This window comes from Pinus tabuliformis, chromosome 5_2, assembly GCF_031772625.1.
Source record: "Pinus tabuliformis cultivar Carrire ecotype Pingquan chromosome 5_2, CPIR1, whole genome shotgun sequence".
Taxonomy (NCBI): domain Eukaryota; kingdom Viridiplantae; phylum Streptophyta; class Pinopsida; order Pinales; family Pinaceae; genus Pinus; species Pinus tabuliformis.
In genome coordinates this window covers 796,194,424-796,208,386 of record NC_142306.1, presented here as the reverse complement: position 1 = coordinate 796,208,386, position 13,963 = coordinate 796,194,424, and the positions used below count along the sequence as shown (strand labels likewise).

Below are 13,963 nucleotides of genomic sequence, written 5' to 3'. Positions count from 1 at the left end.
AGCTCAGCCACCAGTGACTGCTTGGCCCGACACTCACTTGTGTTGTGAGTGGAGCTCTTATGGAACTCGCACCATTTTCCAGTGTCCTTTCTCGGCTTCGCGGCGCTGTTCTTTGCTTGCGGCTTCAGCTGGTTGTCTTGGGCTGTCCCGCCTTGGCTTTGTCCTTTGTTCTGTGGTTTAGGGGCACCTTTCCCCTGCTTTGGATTCGCAGATCCAAAGTCTCGCTTCTTTTGTTTAAACTTCTGCTCGACCTTGACGGCATATCGGTATGCTGCGCCGAGCGAGGGGATGTTTAGGAATTGTATTTCTTCCTGGATGTACTTGTGCAGGCAGCAACGGTATTTGAGTATCAAATGTTGCTCTGAATCCTTGATACCCAACTTTGTGCGAAGGGTATGGAAAAGATTGGTGAACTCCGGCACGTCTTGGTCCCTTCCCTGCCGCAGCATGGTCCACTTTATGTATTCATCCTCATAGCTTCCGACAGGGTAGTACTGCTCCTTGATGGCATCCCGGAACGAATCCCAGGTGGGTGCGGCTGAAAATAGTGAGCCAGTACTTTCATCCTTCTGCTCGTAGTAGGTTTCCCACCAATCCTTGACGTGGGGGGCTGCTTTGAGAAGAGCAAAAACAATCTTTTCCCGACTCGAAAATTCATGAACAGAAAAATAACCCTCTAGCAGATTTAACCATTTATCTACGGCATCTGCGTCTATCTGACCCTCGAATATGGGGATTTCAAAATTAACTTGTACCTTAAAGGGTGTGGCATTTCCAGAGTAGCTGCTGGAAGCCGATGCGTTGCTTCTGGATAGCCGCTGAAGGATCTGGGCAAAGCTGTCCATCATCGCGTTCCGTTGTCGCTCGAGGGCTTCTTCGAGCAAGATTTTGATGGGATCTCCTGCCCCCTCGTCTTTCTTCTCGTCCGCCATGGGAGGCCGTCGGGATTTGCGAGGCTGGTCTTGCAAAGGTTCAACCAGTTCAAGCCCTAACTCCTTATATCCCGACCTTGTTGGGGACATGCAAAGAAAAACAGAGAAAAAGCAGACCGCTCTGATACCACTGATCCGGATTTAAACAAGAACGCAAAAAATCACAGAGATAACCATATACACAAAAATGCAGCGGAAATAATACTTCATTTCATTAATGGAAAATACTGAAATATGCTTACAACCAGAAATGGAAATAAACCAGCTAGGGCGATGGTAGCTTATCTCTGAGAAGAGATGTGATGGCTACATGCCTCTGAACTGTGTTACAATGAGGCTCGAAGGCCTATTTATTGTTGAGAAACAATGGAAAACCCTTAACATTCCAAAACCTAACCCTAGGAGATGAAACGCCAAACTGTGGGCCCCGTTTGGGGGTAAATTGGTACATCAACTTCCCAGGGTCGTAACTTTGGCATATGATCTCCGTTTGACGCGTACAATAGCTCATTAGAAAGATCTATCCGAGCACTATCATTGTTGGAACGAGCAACATTCCAGGACCCATGAAAAAAACGTCGCTCAAAACGGCTCCGGAAGTTCAGGACCCGAAAAACTGCTAAAAATAGTAAGTTGTGCTACAATTAAGGAAACTGAAAATGCTGAGAAAGACAATGGTGGGGGTCCAGGTGGACTTGGCAGGTGGCCACCAATATCCACCTGGATCATCCAATGATGTTGATGTGGAATTTAAACAATAGGTAGTTGAAGCTATGCCAGAAAATTTATAAAAAGAAATGCACAAATTACCCGAAGAAGCAGGAACTCCAAAGAAAACCACTCTGACTCTTGATTTTGTCACTAGTAAGTGGCACAAGAGGGATCCTAAGAATGAGAAAAGGATCCATAACAAATATGAGTGTTGTATTGATATATTAATGTCTTTAGTCAGTCTCCTATGTTCACATGAAGTCCGCCATAAAGAATTTGATGGGCTTCATTTAGTTAGGAAAATATTTACTTGATCTATCTAGCCTTGTACCAATGGCGTATCACATGAATGAGTTATACTGGAGATATTTTAGTCTCCCAAACAATGTTATACAAACTCCCGAACAAAATTATAGATAGCAATAACTATCTCTGCACTTATCAATATTATGATAAGCCACTTCAAGAAGTCAGACTTTACGTTTTGCAGTATTTCCAGGAAATAGCAAACATTATGCTCTACAAACTTGATTTTAAAGTCCAAACTACCAAACTGCTGGGTTAGCTCATATTCATCTCGAAGATACTCCCAAATTTGTGCATAGTTTTCATTTTTCTAGGCAATATCTGACCTTTCAAAAAGTCCAAGATTGGAATTTTCCTTTCCTACAAGTTGAAAGAGTTTCTCTTGCTTCATGGTAAATGTGCCAATTTTTTCCATTCCTCGATTTAAATCTGTAAACTCTATCATCATACCATCGACCTATCGAACAAAGTGGTCAAGAGAAATACTTTGTCCAAGCACACTTCCAATGATATGAATTCCATCAATATCAAATCTCTTCAGAACTATATAGTCTAGACCACCTTGCATCCATGTCTCCAAAGATGGCTTCTCCACTACAACATAATCATCCTTTCTTGCCTCAGAAAGTAAACCTGAAGCATATTTTTTGGCAATTTGTAAATATCCTTCTTCTTCATGATCAACAATGTTGAACAATACAACATATCCATATTGGAAGACTACCATATAATGGAAATTGCTCCAAGACTCCCTTCTCTCTTCATTGTCATTCATAGGTACATGTGATGTATGGTGTTGTAAAGTGTTGTTACACTTGAGTATGGCATAGTTTTCATTTCGTGTAGTAGGGGGAACAATGTCGAAAAAATGCTCCACTTGCAAGCTCTTCAAATCCACACTGGTGGATAAGAAGAAGACCTTGATAGACATATATTTAGTTTGTTATTGATGTTGGAGTCCAATTACAAACTCACAGCTAACTTCAACGACCAATTTATTCTCTCCCATGGAATCCATTCGACCTCGTCTAGCTAGGAATGAAGACGCGAAATAGCATATACGGAGTTGTTTTTCGGGGACAATAATTGAAAATGTGCTATTGACAATGGTGAAGAATTTAAAGCACTAAGTCCCTTTGATCCTGCAGCATGTGACCAGATGCATGAGAAAGAAGGCACCAAGGGCTAGCCTCAGTTCGAGACTTGTAGAGTAAGAAAGCATCGATTTGGGTTCGCAATGCTGGCCTTCTCCATCGCATATACCCTTGGATGAAAGAGGAACATGAACACAAGGACTTTGTTAGGAATGTGTTTCACAATATCCATGCTTGTGCCTGCAACTCATTATGGAACACTAGGAGTCCCACTAAGAGTCCCTCCCAGAGAATAGATCTCAAATATAGCAGGCATGTGAAGTTGAAAGTGGCCTCGACCATCGATCCTTCCAAATTTTTCATCTGTGAGACGTCGTGTACTGCTAGCCTATGTATATCATATATATATATATATATATATATATATATATATATATATATATATATATATATATATATGAAACTCCTGATTTTTGCAAGTTCCAGCCAGTCATTATGACATTTTTGTAAATATTTTATTGATGATGAAATTGTCTTTCACTAGTAAAAAATGAAAAAAATGTGCAAATTGACGTAAATTTGAAACCCTGTGTGCGATGGCATGGTTGCACCCTTCCTTCTCCTTCTTCCCCATGGAAAAACCTTTCAAATGGAGGGAAATAAACATTTTTTCTCCTTCCCATGCACAAACCTTTCAAATGGAGGGAAATAAACAATTTTGATATTTGAAAGAAACAAATCCATGAAACCTTGAATGAAACTTAAATGAAATGCTCGTCTGTTTTTCAAGGGGAATCCAATTCCATTAAATAAAAGGTTGAGTCTTTTCTTTTGTTTTCTTTCATTTAATGGGAAGTATTTTTTATTATAAATAATTATTAATTTATGAAAAATTTAGGTTTCTGTGTTACCAAATATTATTTGAGGGGATTTTGGTTGATTTATCAAAAATGAATTATGGTGATATCAAAACACATTTTGTGTGGTTAAAAAGTGTAGAAAAGTAGTAATGTCATGGTAATGATCAATCGTCATTTCCAATTAAATGTTTGGTTTAATATGGATAATTAATTTATAGATATTTTTCATGATGTTTAATAGAGGTAGTCAACATGGTATATCTTTGTCCATAAAAATTTGGGGTGGAAAAATAACATAGCTTCTAGAGCTAAGTTTGTTCCAGCTTAGTTATATCTTGAACCACAAATTGGTGTTGACCTCATGGATATGATAGAAATTTGGTGGCTTGTAGGGTAGTTTTGTCATGAAATAAGAAGGGTAGACATCCAAATAAGCTTTGTGCGGTAAAAAAGTATAGTGAAGTAGTAATTTCATAGGATTAATGATTATTTCCAATGATTTTTTTTTTTTGTGTTGGGATGGGGTCCCCTAGGTTAGTTTTGGGGTTAGAAACCCAAGTTTTAATGTAAATTTTGGTAAAAAGATGTAGTCTCCGCAAATTATGTATGCGAAGCACCTAGATAGTTAGAACTCAAAAGGGGTTTAGCATCTTGTTTATGTAAAGTCAAGTCGGTTTTGAGATCTACCCATGGTCCATGGACCATGGGATTGTATGAAGAAAATCCATAAATAGGCGTGTCTTAGAGAGTCTAAGACCGTAATCAATTATCTAATAATGATGGATGTAATGGGTCAATAAGAGGTAACACAGAGAAGTGAGTCGTAGAGGAGGAAAAGGCTCTACAGTTGAGTGTGCATAGGCCTAGAGTAGAGTCCGCAGATGAGTGTGTGGACCCTTGCAGATGAGTGCGCAGGACAGTTTTGAGTCTGCAACACCATATTGAACATCAATAAAGAAGAATCATGTTTTTATCTATTTACTTTTGTTATTTATGTTTTTGATATATGTTGTGATGGAATAAATGTCTTTATGAAATATTGATGTATTGATGTGCAAATCTGTTGGATAAGTCTTGCTAGCTGTATGCAATGTATTTTAAGTATTTACGCAAAGCTTATAATACATTATATTGTGTTTATTAAATACTTAAGTAGATCTGTGTGAATTCAGATCTGGGGTTAATTTATGGCACGCGTAAGTGGATGTTTTATCTGTTAAGGGTTCGCAAAACCCTATCGTAGAGCTTCGTTAAGGTCTAAGGGTCGTTCAAGTGAAGTTGCAATACTAAGCCTTAGGGGCTTATAAGTCTACGTGAAGGTAGGTCTAGGGTGATAAAAGACATCACATTAATCTCTGGATGCGGAAACTTGGTCTCAGCATCCCCCCATACTGCTTCGGGTGAGACTTTAGCCTATGCTATGTGGGTTGATGCCGAAAGGGCTAGTAGTGTAGGGTATTGTTTGTGACAATTAACTCTGAACCTGGGTCAGGACCCACTAAGCCAACAAATGGTTCCATTATCGGGACCGGGATCTACATAAAGATATGTGTTACGTTACATCACTAGAATCCAACCAAGAAGGAAAGTGAGAATTGGTTGGATAGGAAGATTCACGAATTCACGATGCAAGAGAATACAAATTCGTGCTTGTCAAAAGAGCAGTGGTTAGACATATATTTGTACATAGAAATACACAAAATTTTCTTTTGCACCTTCCCGATCGAACTATACGAGTGGATAGCTAAGTTGGTAGATGACGAAGGTCCAATAGTGTGGACTCCAGAGCTAGTGTGAAGACTGGAAACTTCTGAAGACAAGATCGCGTGCGTTGTTGACCACTGGCTCAACTGAATTATAGGAGAATTTGTTACAGAGTTCGCAGTTGATACCTCAGTCAGCTACAATGAAGCAGAGTGATGCTTCTTCAAGGGACCACGAGGTAAGTATCTGAGATCTTTGAATACCTAGATTAATATGCTCTTGTGTGAGATATGGGTTATGCCATTTCCTTGATGTTTGGATCTACACGAAGTGGACAAATCTTCAAAATTTGAGAGAAAGCAAGCCCTAAATATAGCCCATTGATTGGACCTCCTTCAAGTGATGACGAGGGAATGACACAAGCCTCACCATAGAGTGTGATCTAGCTGATAAGACAGGGTTTTCCACGGATACATTATCCATACACTCCACCTCCACCTTCACCTCCACAGCATACACCTTCGCCACCACCACTGTCGTTCAACATGTCGAAGTCAATAAAGCTATCAATTTTCAAGGATATAGGGAGCAAAGATACAAATCAATTCTGGTTTGTTGCAAATGTTGTATGGACCGCGCAGCAGATCATTGATGACAACATAAAGAAGGCACACTTAGTTACTGCTCTACAGGATCGTGCGCTGACATGGTATATTAAGTATTATGCTGATCATCCTTTAGCAACGCTAGTAGATACTAAGGATGCTTTAAACAAGGAGTTTAGTAAGACTAAGTATGACTTGCAGTCAGTCGTTGGATTTAAGGATATCATAATGAGGGCTGGTGAGATGCCTTAGGAGTTAGATTAAAGGTTGAAATGTGTGATCCGCGAAGCTAATATGCAGCTCATAGATGGTCAGCACCACGAATGGTTTATAGCCTCGCTTCTGCCTCACCTGAGGATTTCTTTATCACAACAGAAGATAGGAACTCAGGAAAAATCCCTGGAAATCATGATGAGATTGCACGAGACACCTATTCAGGATGCGACATTGGGAGTCTAGCAGATTCACTCGTAGTCGCAGAACCTCTGCTTGGGATTGCAAAGCTTGAAAAAAGAGAAAGAGGTTAGACCAGAGGTGCACGAGGAAGTCTGATGCCTCAAGTGTAAGAACCAGGGGCATGATAAAGACCATTGACCTATCTTCACAAACTATATTACAGGAGGGGGGCCAATTCCCCTGAGGCAGGAAGCTCTAGCAAGACCGAGTGCAGGGCCCATGCTATGGAGTGTTATTTGTCAGGTGGCTGGAAAAAACGTAACAGATAATTGTCATTTGCTGCAAAAGTTCATTCAAATGCCACAACAATTATTCTGCAATTTCTGCAAATCGGTGGGCCACGATGAGCGCCACTGTTGTAGCTATGAGTTGATGATGGAAAGAACGCCTACCTATAAAATGCAAGAAAAATCTTGGCCTCTGGATCAGGGTGCTAGGGGAGCATGCAAAGGATATCAGTGGCCAGGACGAGGCCAAGGAGGAGGAGGACCTGGTCGAGGTCACAGTCAGGTTCTTTGCTATAACTATGGGATAGCAAGGCACTACGTGTGGGAGTGTCAGAATTAGACACGCCTGTCCTGCTAATACTGCATCCAATTTGACCACACTACAGAAGAATGCCTTGTGCTGATTGCTAAGATGCAAGAGAAGAAGGCACAACCTCAGCAACCTACGCAGAACTTACAAATGATGAGAGCTGAGCCTCGCAAGTAACATCAAAATGTGAATATCATGCTAAGAAGTAGAGTAAAAACTAAGGATGATAAGGGAAAATAGCTTGCTGAAGACGGATGGGTTCGCAAGGCCCCAAAGAAGGAAGTTGGTTTTGATCTAGCGTGTGCGAAGGAAACATTTATGGAGGCCAAGAAAATCTTCACTAAGGCATCTACTTTAGGAAGTCATAACAAAGTACTAGAAACTAGTGCATCTACAGAGGTTGATCCCTTTGTACTTACCACATTCTTGGAAACCTGCATGAAACTTCTGCGTGATAGCAAGGTTGTGAAAGGTCTGCGGGAGTTGATAAACAAGTGTGCTAGTAAAGAAAACACTCCTAATGGACATTGCGTAGTATGAAAAATTGGCAAACATAAGGTAAGAACAGGGCGCGAGATGAGGCTCACCGCGCAAATAGGAGATTATGAGATGGACTAGGTTATTCTAGATTTGGGGTCTCATGCGAACGTTTTTCCTAAATAGACATGGGAGAAAATGGGGAGACCTACACTACAATTGTCTCCGATCTAGCTAAGGATGGAAAACCAACAAAAGCTCATCCCTATGGGACACCTACATGGGGTAACAGTGGATATACAAGGTGCGAGCGTGCTGGATGATTTTGAAGTAATTGAGATTATTGACAATAACAGCCCATACCTCGCGCTCCTTGGAATTGACTGGGCCATTGATATGAATGGAGTCATCAACTTGAAGAAGAGGATGATGTCATTTGAAAGGAAAACTCTTCGGGTTGTAGTATCGTTGGATCCTACAGAAGGACCACGCTATACTGAACCAGCTCGTGAATATGAAGAAAGTGATGATGACTTGGATCAGATTTATAAAATAACTGGGTGAGATCAAGACTAGGTTAATCCAAAAGCTGATGGATGGATTGCATGGGACTGAGAAAGTTCTTGTATCTCGGATTCAGATGAAGAACTGGAGCATTAGCAGAATAGGTTGCACGAAGTATCTACATTGTGTTGCAACATGATGACTAAATCACTGTTTTGTGTGTCATTGGAGGTAAGAAATTTACCCTATGATGGTTTAACTGACGTAGATAAGTTTTTGGATGCCTTTGAATAAGAAGGCCCTGAGGATCATCGATTCCAAGCGCTAGATTTGGTGTTGCGCGCTCCACCCGCATGATGGTGGGGTGTGCACAAAGACAACATTGATGAATGGCGAGATTACAAAAGGATGATGAGGTTGCAATTTGGGAGACCTAAAATTTGAATCACTGAGAAGTACGATGGGAGAAATGATCCACGTGATCATTTAGTGAAGTGGACTAAATTTTATGGAACGGAGCCGTAGCTAGAGTGGGTCCACTTATTTTGTCATACTTTGGATATAATTCCTATGAATTGGTACCTGGAAACGAAGCTCCGCCATGGCACCTCAGAGTGGGATATATTAAGGGAAGGATTCTTAATGACCTTCAGTTTTGAAGATGGATTCGAAAGCATTGATGAAGCTCTGTAGGAGTTTAAGGCAACGATCTTCAGAATACCACAGGTTCCTTTGGATTTGATTCACCCAGATTTGAGCACCCAGCTACACCATGCACTGGAATGCTATAATGTGACCATTGAGGGGGAGAATGAAGATCCAAGAAATATCAATATTCCAAAGGCAAAAGGCCATCTCGAAGTTGAAGGTCCACAAATAGAGAACCAAGATATCATCCCGCCCTTGAAAACCAATCAAGTAAAAATTGGTACTGAAGTGGAGCCAAAATTTGTGAAGATCATGGACTACTGGGATGATGCCACATTGGATAAAGTTGTTGAGTTACTCTGCAAGTACCAGGATATTTTTCCTATGAAGTTTTTAGACCTGAAAGGCATCATAGGTGACTTGGGTGTGATGAAAATTACTTTGAAACCGGACATGAAGCCTATTAAGCAGACGTTGTATCACCTTAATCCCAAGTACAAGGAAAATGTCTGCCTGGAGTTGCATAAGATGCTTGAGGTAGGCATTATCGAACCTGTGGAGGAATCTGACAAGGTGAGCCCGATGGTGGTTCAAGAAAAGAAACAGAAGGGAGAAATAAGGATTTGCATAGATCTTAAGAAACTTAATTATGCCCACATCCATGACCCTTTTCCGAGACTGTTTAATGATGAGGTATTGGATAAAGTTGGAGGGCAGGAGGCCTACTCTTTCGCTGATGGATTTTTGGGATCCCATCAGATCAAGATCATGCCAAAGGATAGAAGAAAAACAACCTTTGCGACTGAATGGGGTTGTTTTCAGTATATTGTCATGCCGTTTGTTAGGGTCCCACCCTAACCCCCTTATTTATGTAATGGGATCGAGTCATAGTCAAGAGTCAATAAAGCCCATATTAATAATTGTAAGTGGTTAACCCGCAATTAATGACGGGACCACAGTTAGTTGCAAATGGGTCATAGTATTAGATAGATGGTATTAATAAAACCCATGGTATTGATCCTTGGTATTGCATGTATGAGTCATATATAAAGGATAGAGACTCCCTACGAGGAGCATCGTGTCTTATTTTTGTATCGAGCTCTGCTCTATTGGAGGTTGCCCCCTCAAAGAGGCCAGTGAACATTGCTTTCTGAATAATAAAATATTTGCTGTTGTCTCTCACTGTTCTATGTTCTGGGTATCTTTCTTCGCATATTTTGTATTTGGGTATCTTTTTGCAGGTTAAGAGCATAACACCGTTTGGACTCAAGCATGCGCCCACAATATTCTCTTACGTAGTTATAGTAGCATTTAAAGATTTCATCCATAAGTTCTTGGAAGTGTATTTTGATGATTGGACGGTGTTCGGCTTAGTGAAGTGACATGTAACAAGTTTGCGCCTGATGATGGATATGTTCCGCAGATACAAAATCACGTTGAACCCGAAGAAGTGTCTATTATGTGTCCGCTTTTGGATCTTGCTGGGTCATGTGGTGTGCAAGCAAGGTTTGATGGTGGACCCTGCCAAGATCATGGTGATAGTAAATTTGGAGGCCCCGCGAAGTGTCAAACAACTATGTGCAATGCTTGGGTATACAGGATATTAGAGAAATTTCATCAAGCCTTATGCTTAGATTACCACGCCCATGAAGAAACTGCTAAAGAAGGATGCTACATTCTATTGGGATGAAGAATGTCAGTGTAGTTTGGATGTATTGAAGGAGAAGATGGTCAATGCACCGATTTTGGTCTTCCCGAATTGGAAAAAGGAATTCCATGTACATGTCGATGCCTCGTGGATTGCGTTGGGAACAGTACTAACAAAGGCTAGTGAAGGAGATATGGACCACCCTATAGCCTTCGCAAGCAGGAAATCATCAAAGGCCGAAAAGAATTACTCAACAACAGAGCACGAAGGATTGGCTATGGTGTACACACTTCAAAAGCTAAGGCACTACTTGTTGGATGATCATTTCAAAATGTACACAGATCATTCTGCTTTGAAATACCTAGTCAATAAGCCTGTGTTGGGGGGGAAAGATCTACCGATGGTTGCTTCTATTCCAGGAGTATGAATTTGAGGTGATTGTGAAGCCAGGTAGGTTAAATATCAGACCTGACAATATATCATGGATTGAGACAGGGGAAGGGCCTAATAATTTAGAGGAAGTGTTGCCTAATGCACATCTCTTCGCGTTGCGTGTAGCAGATAACCAATTTGCCGATATTATCCACTTCTTAACTACAAGAACGCACTAGAAGGATACACCAGTTAGAAAAATAAATAGTTAGTAGTGCATGTGGTGGATTTTTCAGTAATTGCAGGACATTTATATAAGATGGGTGTAGATGATATACTGCGATGATATGTGCCAAATTTTGAGCGAAATAGCATCCTCGTTGAAGCTCATGGAGGGGATGCCGGAGGAATTATTCAGGAAAGGAAACAACGCAGAAGATTTTGCGTGCAGGGTTATGGTGGCTATATTGTAGGGAATGTGATGCAAGTTAACAAATGAGAAGACCATCGTGGAGGGATGAGTTTCCTTTGAATCCTCAAGTATCATTGCAACCATTTGAAAAATGGGCAATTGATTTTGTTGGGCCCATTTAGCACCCAGGAAAAAAGACAGGTGTGCACTATATCATTACCGTAATGGAGTATCTAACCAGATGGGCGGAGGCACAATCGGTAAAGGATTATGCAGGGGCTACAACAGTTAAGTTCTTGTTTCAGTATGTGTTAACCAGATTTGGCTAACCAAAAGTGTTGATGAGTGATCGGGGTACACACTTCCTAAACTGAACAATTAACGTGTTGACTGAAGAGTTCCAGGTTTATCATTAGAAGAGCACACCGTATCATCCTCAGGCTACTGGAATAGTTGAGGCCTTTAATAAAATCTTGGAGAATGTGCTGACAAATATTTGCAACATACGGTGGAATGACTGGGATGTGCGCATACCTGTAGTGTTATGGGCGTATAGGACTACTTGAAAAAAGATGACAGGTCAAACACCTTTTAGATTGGTCTATGGCATCGAGGCTATGATGGCTATAGAATATATCATGCCTAATCTATGCATAGCAACGTTCACAAGTATGGAAGATCACGAAGCCTTGGAAGAATGTCTTGTGCAGTTGATGGAGCTTGAAGAAGACAAATTCTTAGCTGGGTTCCATCAACAAGTACATAAGGAGCACGAAAAATCATGGCACGATCGACACATCAAGTTGCACACATTCAAGTTAAATGATTTAGTATTGTTGTATGATAGCAAGTTCACCAATTTTCCAGGGAAATTTCAGATGCACTGGCTTGGGCCCTCTGTTATGAAAGAGATTACAAATGGAGGCGTAGTTCAGCTCACAAAGCTGAATGGAGAACCATTTCCAGGAAAGGTGAACGAAAACCGATTGAAGCCATATACAGGGGATTCGACTCAATGACTATATGACGGCAGGACAGTCTTAGTGCTCCAGGTAGTTTCAAGGGAGCGCGGGGCTATAAACTACACTTCCTGGGTTGGAGGACTACACAGTAGGTGGGCTACGTGAAATATGATGAAGTTACATTATAAGAAGCTTAGCACAGGGAGTTGTGCTATGAAGGGAGGTGCCACACAGTACAGTAGGAAAATGACCGTTGGAGTCATTGTTCATGATTTCACTGCCAGGAGATGGTTAAGAGGAGCGGGCTGGCGGCATTTAAGACTAAAATCTTTGAATATCTACTGCCAAAACAACATTAATGCTCGAATTTTTGTGGGAACAGTCAGATTAGAATTCAAAGATCCTTATAAATTACGCATACCAGTCCAACAGAGAACAATTTTCACACTTAGAGTTTTTGAGCTAAGTTGTCTGTTTCTTATGAGCTGCTCATTCTTTCAGGATTTGGTCGTGAGCCCTGCATTTGCTAATTTACCCAAGTTAAACCCGAAGTTTATCCTTGAAACCATGTTAGGTCCGAGCCCTACTGAGACTGTAATAACTGGGGGAGATATCGCATTCGAAGGAGTTGCTCCAGAGGTGGTAAGAGTGGAGGCTCCGACTCCTGTTCCTACGGCGCCAAAGTCGCTTAGGCCAAAGCCTACACCTATTAGAGAAACCCAGAAGCCGAAGAAGGATAAGAAGAAGAAGTTGGTGCCAGTGTGCAAGTCACCCATAAAACATTATGCCACTCAAAAGAAGAAGAAGGACAAGTAACCCGAAAGGGTTGTTGATTTGGAGGCTGAGGAGGGACAGGGCATCAAAGACATAGACGCTGAGGGAGTAGATCCCTTTACCAAATTACCTGATTACATCCCTCCACACAAAGGGAAGACAAAGGTCACCAAGGACCCAGATTCTGACAAATTTTTCATCTCTACACCCTTGATGCCAGAGCAGGTCCCCTTTGAAGGTCCGCGTCTCGCGCATGTCCCTCTGTTGAAGATGGAAGACTAGGACTTAGCGAACCATGAATGGTTCCCTCGCCTTGCAACAACAAATTACATGAAGTTTGTTTACTACCCAGATTCAGGTGCCACCGAGTTGGAAATGATGGAATGGATCTGCGAAGCAGAGAATTCCTGGATGTTGAACTTGTTATAGGTGCCCCACTATCACTGCACTACTATTAATACCACCTGTGTGTGGAAGTTACTTATTCTCATGCATGATGGGTGCTTATGGCTAGGAGCACCTATACCCATCACAGATATGCTCATTCACAGGATCACGCACCTGCCGCATGAAGGCTTGAATCTGGCCAAGAAGTTTGGTGGAAAGGCAGGAGAAAAAGATTTGGCAGATAGACTGAAAAAGGAGTTTGAGTTTGTGAAAAAGCCACACAGCTATTCCATCACGTCTATCAACGATCCCGCAGTACAGATTACCACCCAAATACTGGCCAGAAAGGTTATGAGGAAGTGCTGCCCGGATGAGGTTCAAGTGCCTATGGTATCGTTAGCTGCACAATGGACGAAGGGCATGTAGATTAACTGGTCAAGGTACCTATGCAGCGAATTCCTCATGAATTGTTGCGAGGTCTAGGACGAGAGCAAGCCCTTCCACTATGCGTGGCTATTGCTCTCCATCGTTTTGGTCGCATGGGAGCTACCAGAGGACAACCAGTTTCCTCCAT

At 41.5% G+C, this 13,963-nt stretch overlaps 1 pseudogene; it reads right to left on the bottom strand.

Moving 5' to 3' along the window:
• Positions 1-2,031: 2,031 nt before the first annotated feature.
• Positions 2,032-3,275, bottom strand: LOC149161711 (protein RETARDED ROOT GROWTH-LIKE pseudogene; annotated as a pseudogene).
• Positions 3,276-13,963: the final 10,688 nt, after the last annotated feature.